We start from the raw sequence: 19,602 nt of genomic DNA, 5'->3' as shown, positions 1-19,602 counted from the left end.
TTTCAAATACAGTTATAAAGAATACCTGGAATGTAAAATCATTAAACGTTAGTTAAAACCATTCAGGTGGCAATTAACAGCTTAGAAAGTAGCATAGTTAAGTATACCTGATTACATTTTTGAAGTCATAACTTCTTTTTTCAGAAAATCTTTGAAATTTATTTAAGATAGTGCAATTTTAATTGAAAATAATAAGGATTTAAGCAAAGCAAATCTAATTATCAATTAGAAATTCTTATTTTTTTGTAAAAGATTATTAATTAAATTAAAAAAATTTCTATTTAAATAAATATGTCGAAAGTAGTTTAAAAGTATAGAATGTAAAAAACTATTAACTCAAAAATTGAAACTAAATGATTCAACATTAATAATATAAAAAGATATCTTTAAACAATGATAAGAGTTGAAGAAAAATGTAAGTACGGTAACTTTGTTGGTAGTAGTGACGTAATGTTAGTGACGTAGTAGTAAAGTAATCTTTACATTAAAAGCGTATATTGCGTAATTGTATTTGGAAGCTGATCAGATTCTGCTTTCGTCCCATACCATTTGGTTCTTGCTGCAATCTGTCAAAGCAACTGCATGTGTCAAAATATGTACTGTTACATTGAAGAAAAATTATATATGTTTATTAATTGCTTCCCCATTATCGGTGTAAAAACCAAAAATAAAACTTATATTTTAACTTATCTAATACGTACAAGTTTTTGATAAGTTATTAATCTAGTATCAGTGTTATTAATGATTAACGTTGTCATATTCAATAAATTGCATTATACATACAGAGCTGTAGTTAAAATTAATAAAATCTCTAGGGTATTCGCTGTGTTAAGTAGTGTTCTATATGAATCAACAGTTTAGGAAGACTTCTACATATAAACTATGTAAGTACTTCTGATAATAATATTTTATATTAAGAAAAATAATACACTATTAAATAATGTTATTTGGACGTAGGTTAATGTTAATTACGTGAACGTTAATTTATTAGCAGAATTGTGAAAATTTAAAAACTAAATGTTTTGACATTTACACACTTATAAAGCTTTAAAAATTACCATTTTTAGCTTAGCCAAATATGTTTTTATTCTTGTAATTTAATTTTAAACTGTATAAAATTTATATATATAGATTACTTTATAAAAATACAAAATAAAAATGCGTACTTTTAAGTACCAATAAAATTGAAGAAGGGGTTGCTGATTCTTTTGAAGACTATTTTTGTTTTTTTTAAATTAGAAGACTATTTTTTTTTCTATTTAAATGATATAATTGCAAATTATTATTTTTTTTAAATATGAGTATTTTATTGAACTTCTGTTTTTTGTTTTATAAAAGTTATGTTTTTGTTAATAAGAAATTCTTTTACCTGTGTTTCCATTTGGTGATTAAGTAGCTATTTATTTTAGAAAGGTAAATTGCCTTTTGTTCAGTATCAAATATTTTAATAACATTTTTTTCACTTTTATAAAACATACTTTAAAAAATTAAAAGGAATATAATGTTAAAGTTGCAGAAAATATTGTTTAGTTTTATATATCTTGTTAATGTATCAAAGTTTTAACAGTGATAACCTTTTTTCTTTGAAAACATAAACTTTTGAACAGAATTTGATGAGATTTAAAATTTTGACATATTTTTAATTGTTCCTGTGGTCATGTTCAATGACTGGTACTGCCATTGTTTCATCCTGGATTCAATTGATGTTATTATTGGCAATTTTTTTATATTAGCAAACATCTCTTTAGAATGTGGTCAAACATTATGTCGGATTTAAATGTGTATTCATTGTGGACATTGTTCTGTTTTTGTGTATATATATTTATTAAGAGTGTTGTCTTTAGTGTCTGTGTACCTTTTCTTCACTTATCCCATGTTATTGTTTTTACCTTTTTTTACATTAATTCATACCATCCTGTTTTTTCTTAATTTTCTTCATGTGAGTGGTCTCATAAAGCCATTTCTTCTTTGTTTTTTGTGTTGCTCTTCTTAATTCATTATTCAGTTTTTTTCCACGGTCTCTTATCTTCATTATATTTCTTGTAAGATGAAGAAAAAGATAATAAGTTGGTAACCTTGGCTTCCTTAACCAAACCGATGATTAGTGTTTTATTGTTTTTTATGGAATTTTTCATATTCACACTGAATTCATTTGCTCTTTGGCTTTTATTTATTTCCTTCAATAAAATAAATAAAAGAAAAGTAAATAAATACTTGTATTAAGAGCCTTTTCACAAACATTTAGATATAAAGTATTTTTACTTAATAGCTTTTTCTGATTTCATGAAGAAATACGGTTAACTTCTTCAGTTACATTGATAAAGCTATGTTTTAAAATCATATTTATTGTATTTGATTCATTTTAGATTATTTATTTTTATCTTTTGAATCAAATCTTATCTTTCAGTACTTTATATCCCAAACAAGCTGTTTATTAGTTAACCAGTTTATTATAGTCTATAAAATTATTATTAGTCTGTAAAATTTCACATATTTATTAGCCTAATTGTGTTTATCATTTTACAGCATTAAATGTATAACTGTGAACCTATTTCAAAAATAAAGTAAACTGATTTATTTTAAGCCAATTAAATGTCAGTCACAATATATAATTAATTATCTAACTTTTTTTAACCATTTTAAATAATGTTATTGAACTTTTCATTTTATTTTTGCTAAGGATGTCTTACATTTTCTTTAATTTTAATTATTTACATCAGCTAGTAAAATTAACTATTTCAGAAGCATATTATTGCAAATTACCATTATACAACCAGTGTTACAATGCATATTACTTAGTCCTAGAACAACCACGAAAAAAACAAAAATATGACAGCCAGCAGTCTTATTATAATATAATATTGATTAATAAACATTATGTAGCACTTATGTTGTCAAGAGCAAGAAAAATACAATATTTGCACCAAACCACAGTTAATTAATTATATTCTATTAAACTATATTTAAAATAATTCATCAACATCTTCCTATTAGTATTTTAGGATATGATAAAATAACAATTTTAAAAGTCTTAATTATGAAACATTTGTGCATATATATTACAAACAATAAAATCATCATTATAATTAAAAGTGAATAATGATAATGTCTTACTTATTATGCTTCAGTTTCCATTTTTAACAAATGACTGGCCTTTTTAAATATCTCTCCATCAATTTATTTTCAACAAAATTGTAAGATTTTCTTTTATAAAAGTAATAAAACCAAAACGGTTGTAATTATTACTTTAGTTAATAAACTCTGAATTATGTTTATTATTGTTTTAGGTGTACAAAAAGTTGTACTTAAATTATTTGCATTTCCATCTTCTAAATTTGTATTTTGTATATACTTGATATATTTAGCATCTTCATAAATTTGTCTTACTTTTATTTCATGTATAAAAGTTATTCTTTTATTTAGAGTGTTGTGGGAGGTGTCTGAAAAATTTAGACTGATTCAGGACATCAAAATTTAAAAAAAAGTTCATGCGGAAAAACAATCCAAATCACTTAATTTTCCCTCTTTCTACCATTTTTTTTTTCAATAAAAATTTATATCTTAAGAATGATTGTAATAATTTAATAAAATTTGGTGTATGTGTACTCAATAACATCTTCTACTAAATAATTAACTTTGAAAATCCAAAACGGCAGCCTTTTAACTTCTAATCATTAATAGCAATAGTAATCATTAATAGCCCCATAGATATTTGTTTTATTGAATTATGTTGTATTAAATTAAAATTAAGCCTCTTATTATAAACAAAATTGAAATTTATTTGTTCAGATTAATCGCCAAACATTTTCACTTTTATTTGTTTAGATTCACTTAAACAATTTCATCTGTAACAGGTAAAATTGTTTTAGTGGATCGTAAAATTATGTAGTCTTAAGATTTTGCACTTGTTTTACTAAAAATAAAAATAATAATTAATTATTTTAAATTCACAATAGTGAAGGAAGAGAAAATGAGCACAAAATTGTCAGACTGCATAATTTTGCAGGACATTTTCGTAGGATGTTACCTAGGAAATTCAGAGTATTTTCCTAGATAATATCTGAATAGTAAAAAGCTTTTTGAAGTTATAATTCAAGGAAGAATAAGTCGATCCAACTGAAAAAGAAAACCAGATAATTTAAAATAAGTCCATATTAAAAGAAAAAACAGTTTATATTTAATTATATGAGTATGTAAAGTATGAAGTAATTAGCCGTTTAGCCAGAACCTGGAACCTTGAGGCTCAGGTCAGCCCAGACAAATCCTGGAGCCAACTCTGGGGCTCCTCGGGCTTCCTGGGGCTGTGAGGCCTACCCTATAGCCACAAAGCTTGCTTTGGTCACCATTCCCATCTACCCAGAGAGCTCCACCCCCTGAACCGTGCAGTGTACGTTATCTTCATGGTTGTGAGAATAATAGCGATAAATAATAATTATAGTATTCAGGCTGTATAGAAACCTGAAAAAGAAACTAAATTACAAAAGATAGAATAATAATAACTATGGTAACTAATGCGGTACAAATACCCAGTTACAATTTTGAAAATTATAAAATTGTGTGGAGAGTTATTATAATAGCATCCCATTGCACCTCCCAAAACAGTGCCCCAGGAGCATTCCATTTGTTACCAGTTGATGATGAAGATTGGTCTAGCCTCTCACGAGGTGTTTGCGTACCTCATCACTCTAGCCTCACACACATTTCTCACAGGAAGCCCATTATTGTTAAACAGAAATTATTTTAATTTATTTAATATTATTTTATTTTATTTAATGTAAATTTAATTCTATTATTTTTATAAAAATATAATTAGATTGATTTGAATCATTCAGTTCAAACCCAGTTTACAGAGTGATAGAAACGCAAACACGCGTTTGAGTTTGCAAAAATAAAATATATATATTTTATCTTTGAGATCTTTCGAGATGAAATATCTAAAAACCTTCTCATGCCAAGAAACATGGCTAAAAATTTGGTTGCGATTGATCAAGTAGTTTTTTTTGTTTATCCCAAACAAACAAAAACCCTCTTTTTCTTATATAATAGTATAGATTTATAGATACCCATTAATTTTGATTTTACATAGTCTGTTATGGTTACAAACTTCTTTTTTTTAAAGTCATTTTAGATCACTTCACACAAGCAATAGTAGAGTTGAAGAACAGAGTGTTTGCAGTCATTCGCATACTATTTCTTATTAACTATCCAAATATAATACTCATAATATAAATATTCATGTTGAAAGGAATTAATCAGTTGAGAATAAATAAACAAAATCTAATTATTTACCAAGAAAAATCCTATTTTGCCATATTTCAACTCAGCACAGTTAGAAAACCTTGTGAAATAGTATAACTGTAATTTAGTCTAGGACATTTGTGATCACTATCTTTGGATCACTTCAGGAAATGTCTTTCAGCATTTTCTGATGTATTTTGGCTGTCAGATCGGTAGATATATGAGGTTTGTAAGTAAAGTAATGAGACCGGTTCAGAAAAACTTTTTATTTACAATCCAATTATACATGGACTATTATCACCTTTGAAATAATTCTCTTGGGAAGCCATGCAACACTTCAAATGGTTTTTCCATTCTTCATAACGGTGTGGGAACTCAGAAACCAGAATATCCTTCAGATAGTCGGTTACATTTTTAAAAATGTTTTCTACTGTTCAAAAATGCTGTCCTTTGAGATGCTTTTTAAAGTCGGGGATAGGAAAACGTTGCAGGGAACAAGTTAGGTGAATAAGGTGGTTGAGGAACTACAGGAATGCTTTTTTTTGTCAAAAACTCATTAAGTGTGACAAGGTGCATTCTCATGATGCAGCAATCCAGTTGTTTTTGATGGCTGGTTTCATGCAAGCAACTCTTTTCTGCAGTCTTTCAAGAATTTCTTTGTAAACATATTGATCTACTGTCTGTCCTGTAGGCAAAAACTCCTTATGGACAATGCCATTACTATTGAAGAAACAAATTAGCATGGTTTTCATTTTTGATCTGCTCATTTTTGCTTTTTTGGGACATGATGAGTTTGAAGTGTGCCACTCCTTGCTATGGCATTTTGTTTCTGGGTCGTACTCAAATATCCAAGATTCATCACCAATAATAACATATTTTTAGAAAATCAGGATCGGTTTCAATTCGCTCTAGAAAATCACGTCACACTTCCACCCTGTTGTTTTTCTGTTCAACAGTGAGGTTTTTTGGGACCGATTTTGCACAAACTTTTTTCATGTCCAATTCGTTTGTCAAAATTTGACGGACTATGATATGCTTCAAATTTAATTGTTCTGCAATCATTCTGACGGTTAATCGCCGGTCGTACCATATCATGTCTCTGATTCGCTCTACATTATCGTCACTTTTTGACGTTAACGATCTTCCAGAGCGTGGATCGTCCGCAACTGATTCTCGGCCATCTGAAAATGCATTAAACCATCTAAAAACTTGGGCTCGTGTCAGAACGTCATCACCATATGCCCTTTTCAATTTTGGTAATTTTTAGTAGCATTCTAACAGAGTTTAACGTAAAACTTGATTGGAGAACGTTGCTTATAATTAGTATCACTCATTTTTGTAACACAACAAAAACTCGTTTCACAAAACTTTGTTTACGTCTCACGGGGCAACAATAAACTAAAGGTATTAATACCTAATATAAATCAGCTGTTCATATAATTATGTGTTTACTAGTAACTTGAATTTACTAGAAACTTGTTTACTAGTAACTTTATTTCAGGTCGACCGTCTCTGAGGTGTTTGGTTAATTGAAACCCAACTGAATATACCCAATTTGAATATAGTATTCAAATCCGTTTAAAAGTAACTGCCTTTACTAGGATTTGAACTTTAGAACTCGACTTCAAAATCAGTTGATTTGCGATGACGAGTTCACCACTAGACAACCCCGAGGGGTAGGTGCGCGGTAGGCCTGAGTCTATTTAAGACTACACGTTTACCGGCTCACTTAGCAATCCTTTGCAATTTTTGTTACACCCCAGTCTTGCCAATGACTTCTTTTTTTTTTGAGATGAAGGGCATCGACTGTGTTAGTCATTTCGCCCTATGATAATGGAAATTTGTAGCATATGAAAAAATGCCATGCCTGACTGGGATTCGAACTCAGGACATCCGGATGAAAGGCTGAATCGCTACCACTCCACCACGGATATCAGCATTTTAATTGTTGATGCGACTGTAAATAAAAAAAAAAAAACGATAGGTTATTACAAATTATGAGAAACGTTTTTCTTTCCATATTTTTTGTTATTTGAATAACTTTTAAAATGTTTTGTTCTGAAAAAATACGCCTTTATTTCGTTATTTTATCAAATTTATTTTTGAATAAAATCATATTAAAGAAAAAATCTTCAAAAAAAGTGGAATTTAAAAAAATTAAATTACAAATATTTTTGACAACTTTTAATCGATTATTAAATTATCATCAACAGATATTGGGGGAAGCTGATACGGGTGGAAAATTTTACATATAAAAGAAAAAAAAAATTATAATAAAATTTAAAAAATATATTTGTGAAATACTAGAAAAAATAAAACATTTGTTCGTTGATTAAAAACTTTAGACAAAAATATCAATGTTAAGGCTTACTAACATTTGTTTTTAAAAATAAAAATTCTGGAAAGAAAAAACTACTTGGTGTGTAGTTTTGAGTAAATCTTGATATCAGAAAATAAATAAATAAATTTCTTTTGTGTTACTCATGTTATGGTGGTGTGGGCGCGTGGGTGCGTGTTAACCGTACAGTATATTACAAATTATGATGTGTCAGCAGTTTGTACGTGATAAACTAATTTGTGTAGTGTGTATGCCAGTTGTCATCCAGCAATATGTGACCTTCGGCAAGTGTTTGAAAACATGTTAGTTGAATTTTATATTACTGTTTTTTTTTTCTTGCAATCATCCAAGGACAACAAAATCAACGTTGTCGACAGATTCACGGAACTGATCGTCAGACAATACATTTATTTTTTTTTTTTTATTATGGCTGTGTAGTGGTTGGTTACTGATGTTTTTTTTTTTTTTGTTTTCAGTCATTTGACTGGTTTGATGCAGCTCTCCAAGATTCCCTATCTAGTGCTAGTCGTTTCATTTCAGTATACCCCCTACATCCCTAACAATTTGTTTTTTGAAATTTTCTAGCCTACCAATCTTTTTTAAACTTCTAACATTCCACGCCCCGACTCGTAGAATGTTATTTTTTAATTTTCTGGTGACCCCTTCCTTAGTAGTCCCCACCCGGAGATCCGAACGGGGGACTAGTTTATCTCCGGAATATTTTAACAAGGAAGGCGCCTCCATCATTACTATATGAAAATGTAGAGAGCCACATTTTCTTGGAAAAAAAGCAGCTGTAGTTTTCCATTACACAATCTGCCATCGTTTAAAACACACACATACACGCGCGCGCACACACACACACACAAGATTTTATTAACCTCCCCTTAGAGAATATTGAGTGCGATATTAAACTCTTAAACTTATACATATCATCCTTTGAAATATTATCTGAACGGTAATTACCGGAGGCTAAACAGGAAAAAGAAAGGCATGGCATTTTCACACACGCTACAAATCATTCAACTCATCCTCTGAAGCAATACCTAACGGTGGATCCGGAGGTTAAACAAGAGAAAACAAAAGGTTAGGTTGATATAATATATAACGTAGTCGGATGAATATTATAAAACATCTTTATCTGGATACTTCTTCAGTGAAGTTCCTTGAAGATGATATGTTTTAGTTAACAGAGAATTGAGTTTTTGCTGTTAAAATTTTGTAACAATTCTTTAAAAAATAAAAAAAAAAATATTATTTAAAAAAAAAAATATTATTTTTTATAATTTTATAAAGAACAATTTAAAGTTCAAAAAATGGCTGATCTACAGCTTTAGAAAGGTACAAGTTTTGCACTGAGTAAAATAAAAATAATTAATGTAAATTTTGGCTTCATAGATGTAATGAAACAATTTCATATATTGGTAACATGAGTTAATGTTTGTTTTTTACCCTTATCAAATATGGGTAGTTTTATCAATTTCTGGCAGTGATGGACCATTTTAAAAAACTGATCAACATTTCCAATTACTTGAAGTAGGTGATTATAAACTGAATTATAGTACTTAAATAGGTTAAAAGAGTAAAAAAGTGTAAATATAAAATGAACAAGGGAACGAAATAAAAATTACATAAAATTAAATAATTGAAGGCCTCATCATTACCTGTTTATGTACTGTTGGCTATGTTATTTAGCTAATCATGCAGGTGAATTTTAAAAGTTGCATTCATTTATGATGTACAATTGTAAGTTATCACGCTTAATAAAAAATATTTAAAAAAATCAGAATAAACTTTTGTTGAAAAAAAAATTAATAATAAATATGACCATCTAACATAAAAACCGACCGTTTTGATCTGCAAAACACATCAATGTATTTCCTCCTAAATCATCTTATGCGTGTATACATATATATTTAATTACACAAATTAAAATATAAAGTGTATAGTTTACATTTTATAAAATTATCTTTTTAAAAACATCATTTATGATAAAATAATTTCTTCACTAAAAGTCTATTTAAAGTTTGTAAATTCGATGCGACGATCAACTTGAACGTTTAAAAAATTTAGACGGGATTACTCTCCTTTTACAGTGAGAAGTATAATTTTTGTACTTATGAAATAATTTCATAGAATCGATACACGTACATAAAAAAATATGTCAGAGATTCGAATTAAATTTAATTTGACTATATTTATTCCTTATAATATTTAACATAACTAATAAATAAAATAAATATCGTGGAGGTTGGAAATTGAAAGCGCCCTTGAGAAGTTAGATCCGATAACGAAATTATTATCCACTATAGTGCATCTTCGGTAAGAAATTAAATGATCTTTATATCCCTCAAAATTTACGCGCGCACACGCACCCACAGAGATAGAGTGAGAGTGTGAGTGTTAGAGAATTTTCGCGCTGTCTGGGACAGAGTTAGGTTTAAGAGACGGGGTGATGATAGTGATTGTGATGTTTTATTACTTTCCAAGAGCGACTCTTATTTTGATAATCGTATTCTCTAAATAAGTATATTATTTCGTACCAAATTCTTACGGTATTTTGTATTTCACTTTTAGTCGTTTCTGAAATATTAAATTTCGTATTTTAAAATGTTTGAAATTTATCGGTGATAAATTATAATTTTAAACTTGTATTTACGAGAATAAAGAGTAAAAAAAAAAAAAATAGTAATGTAAAACATTGGCAAAAGATACCAGAATTGGAGGTAGTACAGGTAGACAGAATGTTCTGTGTTCAAATTTCGGTCAGAATTGGCTTTTTTATACGCTTTATTAAAATTTGAAATAAAAGTAAGTGACGAACTGAATGTCGGTCTATTGCCCATACAAATAAATAAATAGAAAAATGTATTAGGTATTAATACGTGTTAGGAATAATAGCATTAATAAAGATTACTAGGTCCAATTGTAAATAAAACTGGAAAAATTTTATCTGTTATTATGTAATATTAGAATTTTTTTTTTTTGTAAATTACTTTACAAAACTGATAAATTTAATCGTAATATTTTTAAAAAAATTATTAAAATTAAGGGAGATTAATTATTTAAAATAAAATGTAATAATAGATATAAAATGATCAACAAATCTTTATTTAATTTAATTATATCGAACGTCTATATAAGAAATATAATAGGGATATTAACTTTGTTATTCGACAGAAATACACACACACGTACGCACATTTACGGTTGCATTTGAATTGTTGTACCATCGCGTGACCAGTACTGTACGTGGGTAGCCAATCAGAGTGAAGTTAGCCACCTGCTGCATTTGTTTCATCCCCCCTCTCACCCCGCAACGTCTTCACAGTAGTCAGACTAACAAGTTGTTTTTACTGGATGCGTCATAACAAAAAAATTAAACAAAAAAATAATTACCTCTGAGAGCTTATGAACCATACAATTTTATAAATTATTGTTTTATTTTATCGTTGCCTATCGAACTATTGTTTTTCTATTAAAGCATTTATTACTATAAAGAATTTACTTATTACATTTATTTTATTTATATTTAATTTTTTTTATTAAACACTTCGCTTTTATTATAATCTGAATTTTTTTAAATCTAGCACAAATTATGTATTACAGTAAATAAATTTGTACCTTCAAAACTAGATTTAACTAACATACAATCTAGTTTTGAAGGTACAAATTTATTTACAAGAGGTTGTTGATGAAGCTTTCTATTATTTAATAAAATCTAATGTTACAGCTTGATAAAACTATATGTGTATATGTCTTTATCAGTAATGCAAGAGTTCGCACGCACGCACACCCGCGCGCGCAAATGAAGAAATCCGTTACTACTACATAATTACAATTTTTTTTTTTTAATATTAAATACTTTTACTTCTTAACAAATGTTACCGTTCGTAAACGTAAATACGGGGAAACGTCAGAATTTTTAATTTACTAAATCACACGAATCATTTACCGGTACAAAACAAAAATTCACATATTGCTATATAAATTCATATTTTGATTTAAGCACGTTTTTTCAAAAAAAAGGCCTAAAGGATTAATATTTGAATATATGTATAAATAAATATACACTTATACAGACTTTTGAGAAAAATACAAGGTCTTCTGAAGCAGCTTTTTCAATATTGTAATACCGGGCGAGCGACTTAAAATCAAATCTAATCAGCTCGAACTGCAGTTATTTTAGCGTCGCGTTTAACACTGCTATTACTAATAGTCTATTTTTGTCGGTTGTAAACTGTTCCTGCTACAGTGCGATATAGTTTCGTTCTTTACGATCATGGTTATCCTAAAATACAGTATTCCATCGAGGAAAGGGCTGCTATCGAGGAAGCGTTGGATCCTTTCAAGAGAAACGTAAAATATTTTCGCTAAGTTTTCGAACGTCAGTATCCCTCGATAAAGAGTAGTGCACGATTCGGTTAAAAAACGGCGCACAACGGAGTCCGTTTCAAACTCAAAACCAAATAGGCGACATTTCGTCAGGACTCCGTAGGCCACAGCCCGTATTCAAAAAAGAATATCTGCCGGTCCGAAAAAAATCTATAGGGTAAATTATCGCACCAAGATTGTGTAAAATACACATCTTGTCGTAAGATTCTTCACGGCTTAAATCGAAACCTTATCGTGTAAAAACTAAGCAAAACAGACTAACCGAAACGTCTTAATTTTTAAGGGGGCCATAAAAGGAGTAAACTTGACGGGTTCTTATGATTTTCACCTGAAAACTCGAATAAAGCAGGTCCCAATATTGTATCTCTCATAGATTTTACGATAACCACCGTAAAACAGAAAAATTCAGTAACGATAAACACGTTTTTTTAGGTTGAAGTACAATAATTTTGTTAAACGACTGAAAAATGCGTAAATTTTAAGAAAACGTGTAGAGAACTTATTTGAGAAAATAGATGAAATGAAGTCTACGAAAAACAAAAAAAAATATCAACTTTTATTATTAAAAACAAAACGGAACAAATTTTAACAGAAAACGAATGAATTTATGAAAATTAAGAACAAATTTTTAGTGTGATAAATTTAGATCGCAAACAACAAATTGATTTGTAGAATTTAATAATCTTCGTGAGAGTAGTACACTTTGCAGCACTCGTATTTCATCTGAACCCTGACCGTTACAAGCCGATGAAAAGAAAAAAATTCTTGAAGTAGTACAGTTTAGTTCCAAAACGAGCACGGGAAGAATTTCTACGCTACTCGACATTCTACAAAGTTTAAAAAGTTATAATAGCAACTGGCCTTTTATTGCTGGTACTTATGTGTGATATTTTAAAATAAACCGAAGTTTTTTTGGAAAAAGGTTCATCAGAGTAAATAATTTTAAATTATACTTCTTTAAGTATATGCCTTGTTGGATATTTATGTCATCCATTGATCTCTCATCTAAAACCAATTCCTTCATCTCTTCTTCAATCACCCGAAACCTATCTTCCCTCTTGGTTCATATTCCTTAATAATTTTTAGAATTCAGTCTGCATCCATTCTTCTTATGTATAGAGCTGTTGTTATTTATAATCATTAATTTTAGCATTTAAATTAAAAATGTTCAGTACTTGCTTGTATACTCATTACACCTTCTGTTCAACTTTGGATATTCTACAACCGCTTTCAAGAACCTCATCTCTCTGTTTTACAGTGTTTGCCTGTGAGCCGATCTTATTGTCCATGTCTTGGACAATAAACAACCTGGAACTGACATTACCTGATAAATTTCAGGAGGATTTCTCATCTTATTTTATTTTTAAGCATGTTTCACTGCGCTACTCATTCTGTTGACTCGTTCGGTCTTATTGTTTATTTTAACCTTACTGTGATAAGATTTGTTACATCCAAGAAAGTTAAAACACTTGACTTACTCAATAGAATAATCATCAATTACAATCTTTGATCTAGGGGTCATTGCTCTTGTAAAAGCCAAAACTTTGCTCTTTGTCACTGAAAATGTAAATTAAAATCTTTAAAAAAAACATTACAAATTACCAGTTTGCAGACCTGACATGACAACAGTATTGTTATACGAACTACTATGCTATTGTTGAAGTTAATAGACTGTTGAATAACAGTCATAGATGAAATTTAATTTTCTATTTTTTTTATCCATTTATATCTGTTATTTGTTATCTAGTGTTATTTATTATTATTTTTTATTGTTATTTATTTATTATTATTATTATAATCTATTGTTATTTTATTATTTCTTATTTGTTATCTATGAGATGCTCTACTTTATGTAGAGCATCTCGGAAATTTTACTGAGTCTCATTCACCTAACCCTAGAAAAGCTTTTGTTAAAAAACAAGAAAATTTCATTGTACCCTAAACCAAAATAGACAAAGGATATCCTGTTAATTGATACTGCCCCATCTTCCAGTGATCAATTTTAACTACATATTGGAAACCTCCTTTTTGGTAAAAAAATTATTTTGTGAATAACCCCTTCCAGTGAATTGTTTTTATTTAGTAGCGATCAATCATTTTATTGGTTTAAGGTAAATTAATATTTCAGCAGTAATCTATTGAAAATTAGTGCGACTGATTTAAAGGAAATTCATTTTATTATTATAGTCATTAATCAAATTGATGTTAACAACTGAAAACAGTTATTTCCATTCTAACAGTTGTGTGAGCTTTATGTCAGTCTTGTCACAATGTGTTAAATTTGTTAATTAATAAATAGATAGTTTTTGCTATTTCTAAACAAAGTTTCTAAAAAGTTTAGCTTTATTAGCAACAAATCCTTCTTTTTTTAATGTACTTGTAATTTAAAACTTTTTAAATGCAGGAAAAGTTTACATTTTATAGCTTTTGTTTTGAACTGTTAATTAGATTTCTGTCTTAAGTTAACTTGTTTATCATTCCTTTTTATTACAATATTATAACTTTTATGTTAGTTATTCTTATCTTTCTTATATACTTTCAACCTCTGTTAATGCCACCTTTTTGTCTCTTTTCTTCACCTTATTTTGTCATAATATCTCATTACATTCCATGGAGTTGCAGAATATTCAGCCAAATTTTATTCTCTCCCCTCTTCGTTGGCATCTCCTTATCTTCTCTTATCTCTTTACTTCTCTTTCCACATATTCTATTCAGGTTTTTTTTTAAATCCATTCTTTGCCTCTCTTTGTTCACTATTCATCCAGTCTCTTCTTCAGTATTCATGTTGACATACTCGTATCATTCATTCCTTCCATACGATCATATAATCTAAGTTGTCTGTTTTCTAAGAAGTCCACCACCGGGTTCTGCTTTAGTTATCTTCTCATGCTAACAATCATGTTGATGCGATCTTGTTATGTCTTTCAATCAATTCTTAGATATTGGAGCTCTGCTCTTATTAATTAGTTGTCTTTAACACAAGTTTCTGCTCCATTCTTGGTAGGGAGGAGGCATCAACTATTCTCTTCCCTCTTTATCGGTGTTTCCTTATCTTCTCTTACCTCTTTACTTCTCTTTCCATATATCCCGTTCAAGAATTTTTTAAATTCATTATTTGCCTTAACATCTTTAAAAACATCAACATATTTATATCACCAGTGCTTTACATTTGTTAAAGCATATTACACTTTAATACGATGGTGATATAATACATATTAACATCTTTAATACTTCGAATTTGGTGCGTGCCTCCATGTGGTTTGGCTGGATAGTTCTTTTTGTAGAGAAAAAAAGGCCAAGAGAGTGAACTAAAATGGAATTCCTTCGGTAACTGGTAGTGCCGGTTGTATAGCTGATGCCAGAATTGTACAACTTCTAACTGTCGTCCTTTTTCAGTTGTTCTAAACTTCTGTGCAGTTAAGAAACAATAAAAATGGAAAGTTCATTTTTGAAGAATACTACCAAAGGTGGTTCTAATCCGTCATGTCTTAAGAATGTGTGATCGGCCATCTCGGATTATGCGGGGTCAGATACAAAAAAGTCTTGTTTAAGACTTGAGATGTGTTTTGTTCATTAGAGTTCTTAGTTAGTAGTACATCGATGTGAATGTTGCTGTTGACATTCATATTGGTGGCATCCTGGCCTAGGTTAAGACTGGAAGCTGTCATAACCGAGGTATTAAAAATGACCCCCAGTAAAAGCCCATAAGGGCTAGGTACGGAGGAGGTGGTGTGGCGACTGTAACTGTCACATGGAGGGTGTTGGTCTGTACTAGTTCAGGATGTCCCTCTTAATTTAAATATGGAAAAGAAGCTTTAGTGATTTCAAATAAAGTAATTACTTTAAAAACAAGAAAACTAATGACAATTTATATGTATTTTTTTGTTATGAAAGAGTGGGAATCAAAAATTATGTTCATTAGCCCGATGGAAAGTTGGTAGCGTATGAAAAGACCCTGTTCCTGACCGGGATTCAAATCCAGGACCTCCTCATGAAATGCCGAGAAGGGTATTTTTTCAGAACACTGTATGGAACTTCATTTGATATTAACAAAACCTCTGTTAATTAGATGAGCTCCTTAAGGTTCATATTATATTAATTTTATTTTATTTGGATCTATTGCTAAGAGATCAGTTAGATCAATTTTTAATTGTCACTCAAAAATATCAACGTTTTATGAAACCGAACTAGTGTTCTTGGTGGTGATGTATAAAAACCACCTTAACCATAGGTTTGGCTATTAAGGCTTTACCCTTTAAAATACTACTCTTTATTTAACTGGCATTGATTGATAAGGTCATTAGTCACTGACTAATTAATTCCAACAACGTGCAGTGGAACTGCACCTAGCATTGTGTTTAACTTTGATTATCTACACACACTAGTTTCGTAAACATAACTTGGTTACTAGTATTTCACCATCTACATTCAGTTACTATTGCTATAAACAGCAGATAGATAAACTGCTGTTTATCATCTTACCTGTTTTCTGTTTTAATATTATACTGTCGCATGCTCATGGCTCGATCAGGATATTGAGAAATTAACAATTTCAGAATGTTTATATAATTACAATTTATTAGTTTAACAGTATAGAACATAAATAAAATAAGACCAATCAACAATAACAAACATTAATAATAAAAATAATGACAACTGTCAGTAATTGTAATAAACAATGATTACATACAAAATAGAATTTAAAGTAAGATCAGGATTTATTTGCAGGTAGTTAAATATTAAAAACCAGAATTCAGCCCATTGACAAAACACATTATCATGACCACTAATATTTACACCTCTAACAACTGGTTTTGTATTACTATGAAGATAATATTAGCCCAAAGTTCTTTCATTCAAATACCTTTCCTGTTCACAAATAAAATTACCCTAATAATTTATAAATGAGTTCAATACTTTATCTCTTTCACTAATTTTCTATAGTCACTCACCGAACAACCTCCTGCGGCCTCCTACTGTCCTCACGGAATGCTTGAGATGTCACTTCACATGGTCAAATATGCACAATCTCACTTCTTCACTGACTTGTGTAATAACTCCTCCCTTCCAGACTTGTGTAAAGTCGGGAAGAGGAAAAAGTCGCATGGACTCAATTCAGGTGAACAAGGTAGTTGAAGAACTACAGGAACCAAAAGCCCATTAATTGAGAGTGCAGTGTGACAAGGTGCATTGTCATGATGCAACGTCCGGTTGTCTTGATGGCTGGTCTCATGTGAGCAACTCTTTTCTGCAGTCTTTCAAAAATTATTCGGTAAACATATTGATTTACATTTTGTCCTGTGGCAAAAGCTACTTATGGACAATGCCATTACTATCAAGAAGAAACAAAATTGGCATGGTTGTGGTTTTTAATTTGCTCATTTTTGCTTTTTAGGGATGGGGTGAGTTTAAAGTGTGACACCCCTTGCTCTGGCATTTTGTTTCTGGGTCGTACTCAAATATCTGAGATTCATCACCAGTAATGTTTTTTAGAAAATCAGGATCAGTTTCAATTCATCCTAGAAGATCGCAGCACACTTCCACCTGTTGTTTTTCTGTTCAATAGTGAAGTTTTTTGGTACCAATTTTGCACAAATTTTTTTCATATCCAATTTGTTTGTCAAAATTTGATGGACTGTGGTGTGGTTTAAATTCAATTGTTCTGCGATCATTCTGACAGTTAATCACTGTTCTTACTGTATCAAGTCTCTGATTCACTGAACATTGTCGTCACTGTTTGACATTAACAGTGCGTGGACTACAACTGATTCCCGGCCATCTGAAAATGCTTTAAACTTCCTAAAAACCTTGGCTCATGACATAGAATCTCCATATGCCCTTTTCAATTTTGAAAAAAGTTTCAGTAGCATTCTCACAGAGTTTGTGAGAATGTTTTATGTTTCAACATAAAACTTGATTGCACAACGTTGCTCATAATTAGTATAACTCATTTTCATAATGCACAGCAAAAAACTCATTTCATGAAACGTTTGTTTGTGTTTCACATGGCAACAATTGACTAAATTTAACATAATTAAAAAAATATAATTTTTAAAGTGTCATTACGTTAAAGAAATTTTTTGCTAAGTTTTAGATTTTTATATTTTTACATTATGTTGATTTATAGTTTTCAATTGAAAATGATTCAAAATCGTATATGAACATAAAAAAATACCATGCCTTAATTTGTGACTTTACAAATTATAAATAAAACTTTTATTAAAATGATATTTAACATAAAAACGTAAACGATTTATTTTTTATTTTTAAATTATATATTTTTAAATAATTTCGATATTAACATATTTGTTTTTAAATGATCTCAAAATCGTTACTCCGTAAAAAAACTATTAATTTTTTTTTTACGAAATTACAGGTTAAAATATATCTAAAAAAAAAAATACTTTACGTGTAACAACGTATAAAACTTTTTATGATTACATATTATGTAATAGTAAAAATTTTTTTTTTGTAAATGATTCCAAAATCGTAATTACAAATCAATAAGTAATATCTTTTCATCTGGAAGTTATGGGTTAAAAATATAATTAAATAAATAAATAATAATTTACGTGTAAAACACCATAAGCATTGTTTTCTTACGTTAAAATTATTATATTTTAAAATAATGTTGAATTTAAAGTTTTTATCGGTAAATGTCTCCCAAAACGTAACTAAACATCAACACTTATTTACACTAATCTTCTGACGATAAAAGTTAATTATATATTGAAATATAATTAACATTCCCATCTGTACCTGTAGCTCACTCTGCTAATATGAAGGAAACATATGGAAACTCAATTTATATTGGAAAAGCTTCAATATGCAGTGTATGAATGGAATATCTGTGGTGATTTTGAAGGTAATTGCACTTATTCTTGGTCTGCAGCTTGATTACACAAAGTAATGTTTTCTGTGTGAATAGGATAGTAGGGACAGAAACAACCATTTCAGTAGAAAAGAATGGTCTAAACAAACGCTAATCACTCATTCCTGAATAGAAAAATGAAAAATCTACTTCTGTTATATATCAAATAAGGATTAAAAAAGAATCCTGTCAAGGCCATGGAAAATACTTCTGGTTTCATGTATTTAAAACAGAGTTTCCAAAAATTAGTGATACAAAAATTTATAGAAGGAATATTTGTGGGTGCACAAATACGATTACTAATGCATGATGAAAATTTGAGGAACTATTGAATCCACTGGAGAAAGCAGTTTGGCAAGCATTTAAAAATGTTACTCAGAGTTTTTTGGAAAATCGAAAGGTGGAAAATTACTGTGATATTGTCAGTGATCGTATAAAAATTTGGGTTGTAGTATGTATCTAAAAGTACACTTTCTGCACCACACTTAAAGTTCTTCCCAGAAAATCTTTGTGCAGTGAGTGATGAGCACAGGGAACACTTTTATCAGGGATTTCAGCTATGGAAAAGAGGTACCAAGGCAAATGGAATCCTGATATACTGACTGATTATTGTTGGTTGGACCATCATAGGGATGCTCCACAGGCGAAGTATAGCAGAAAATCATCATTTCTTACTTTGTAGGTGAGTCGCATGTCTGAATAGAGAAAGTATTAAAATATTTGAAATTATAAATGCCTATTTCTCAGAAACCTTGCTTGA

At 29.7% G+C, this 19,602-nt stretch overlaps 1 protein-coding gene across 5 annotated transcripts in view; it reads left to right on the top strand.

Annotated features, from left to right (window-relative positions):
• The first annotated feature begins 538 nt into the window (after positions 1-538).
• The window catches only part of LOC142321403 (uncharacterized), an 80,533-nt gene continuing 61,469 nt past the window's right edge, over positions 539-19,602 (top strand). For all 5 annotated transcript variants that reach the window (XM_075359454.1, XM_075359451.1, XM_075359449.1 and 2 more), the window contains exon 1: positions 539-884. The gene's annotated coding sequence lies outside the window, so the exon portion shown is untranslated. The remainder of the gene's footprint in view (positions 885-19,602) is intronic.

This window comes from Lycorma delicatula, chromosome 3, assembly GCF_047948215.1.
Source record: "Lycorma delicatula isolate Av1 chromosome 3, ASM4794821v1, whole genome shotgun sequence".
Lineage (NCBI taxonomy): Eukaryota > Metazoa > Arthropoda > Insecta > Hemiptera > Fulgoridae > Lycorma > Lycorma delicatula.
The sequence above is the reverse complement of the archived record's forward strand: the minus strand, read 5'-3'. Positions and strand labels throughout refer to the sequence as shown.